Source organism: Canis lupus, chromosome 5, assembly GCF_048164855.1.
Source record: "Canis lupus baileyi chromosome 5, mCanLup2.hap1, whole genome shotgun sequence".
In the NCBI taxonomy this organism is placed as follows: Eukaryota; Metazoa; Chordata; class Mammalia; order Carnivora; family Canidae; genus Canis; species Canis lupus.
In genome coordinates, this window is record NC_132842.1 from 74,117,015 (window position 1) to 74,118,952 (window position 1,938).

General features: G+C 40.1%; 1 long non-coding RNA gene across 1 annotated transcript; it reads right to left on the reverse strand.

The window, feature by feature from the left end:
• LOC140633055 (uncharacterized) lies at positions 1-1,128 on the reverse strand. Its single transcript, XR_012030695.1, has 2 exons — positions 891-1,128; positions 1-768 (listed from the first exon to the last, which is right to left on the reverse strand). It is a non-coding gene; the product is annotated as an uncharacterized lncRNA (long non-coding RNA).
• Positions 1,129-1,938: the final 810 nt, after the last annotated feature.

A 1,938-nucleotide genomic window follows, 5' to 3' on the forward strand; every position in this document is an offset into this window, starting at 1 on the left:
TGGACTTAGAGTCCATTTAATTGCAACTCTCCCAACAGAGTCCTGGTGCTAGATGAGGAAACAGAATACAGCCTTCCAACATTTTGATCCTTGATATTGAGGACAAGAATTTGATCTTTAGGTCAGTGTTTGGAGGGTTTCAAAATTAGTGACCTGGGAAGTCCCAAGCCAGCAGCTAGCACTTCCTCCCTCCCTGAACACATAGCTATTCCTTTCAGAGGGCTGGTGTCCTCAGTTCAGTCTTTTGGAGCACCTCATGCAGCAGTGACACAAAGCAGAACAGTTAATGGAAGAAATCCTAAATATTCAGAGCTGCATTGAACTACGAACCCCTTGTTTTCTTTTTCAAATTTGAAAATATGTGTTCAGGAGAATTCTTTATAAAATAGGTTTTAAAAAAAGTTCATCTTCAAAACTAGTTTTCTGTTGGAGTGATGTTTACCTTAAAATCTAAACATTATAAAAGTTGGAATGATGTTTACCTTAAACTCTAAACATTTGCCAGTTGACAGCATTAGAGTCTTCTATAATTTAAAAATCAAATAGAGAAGAAAACAAATTCTTGTCTTCATATTGCTTCGGCCTTCATACAGGTAATGCTAAGTACATGGTGATCGAAATCTGTTGGCAAGAGGTTAAATTTATAAAAGGATAAAAAAAAAAGGGAAGAAACAAATTTTACTGATGCTGCATGGCAGGAACTTGCCAATGATAATGTCTGCCACATTTTCTTCCAGAAACCAGGAAAACCAAGGAGATTAAGTCAGCCTAAAAGTCAAAAGAATATGAAAAGAAAAGTAAACACACATATCGGGCAGCCCCTGTATCTCTGTAACTTCCAAAGAATAACCCAAGTGTAACATGGAGGAACAAGGCACCTGAGTACTCACCTAGTGGTGCAGGCCAGGGATCGCCTAGGTCCGAGAGCCTCAAGAAGGAAGGAATGGCTGTCCTGGCTCCAACCTGAGCTGTGTGCCTGTGATGTCATGTCATTTGCAGCAGGAATCCCTCTTCCACGGGGAGCTATTAAGGAGCTGCTCTGTTCCAAAACAGGGTTTTCCAAATTGCCTCTCTCTGTAGGCTTCCCTGAGGGCCAGGCATTAGGAGAATTTGCCTGCTGTACCTATAAAGGAAAAGGAAAATAACAGGCCCTAAAATGAAATTAAGCAACTCCATTTGAAAATTTTCTCAACAAAAGTAAAGATCACTGTGGTTGAATTATTTCAGCTTCACACTTAAGAATCAAGGAGACCAGGGTGTCTGGCTTGCTCAGTCAGAAGAGCATGTGACTCTTGATCTTGGAGTCAAGAGTTCGAGCCCCATGTTGGGTGAAGAGATTACCTAAATAAATAAAACGTAATGGGATGCGTAGGTGGCATTCGGTAAAGCATCTGCCTTTGGCTCAGGTCATGATCTCAGGGCTCTGGGATGGAGCCTGGCATAGGGCTCTGTGCTCAAGAAGGAGTCTGCTTCTCTCTCTCCCTCTGCTCCTACCCGCACTCCCCTCCACCATTTGACTCCCACTCTTTCTCATAAATAAATAAATAAATAAATAAATAAATAAATAAATAAAATCTTTAATAAATAAATAAAACTTTTAAAAAAAGTCAAGGAGACCAAAATTCCTTATTGAAGATCTGAACTTTTACTTTGAATTTTTAAAATTTTTTAAAAAGATTTATTTATTTATTTATGATAGACATAGAGAGAGAGAGAGGCAGAGACACAGGAGGAGGGAGAAGCAGGCTCCATGCTGGGAGTCCGATGTGGGACTTGATCCCAGGACTCAATCCCGGGACTCCAGGATCATGCCCTGGGTCAAAGGCAGGCGCTAAACCGCTGAGCCATCTAGGGATCCCCCTTTGAATTCTTTAATATTTAAAAATAAGCACAAATCTACATATGAAAAATTATATTCCATATGGATTTTACTAGAGC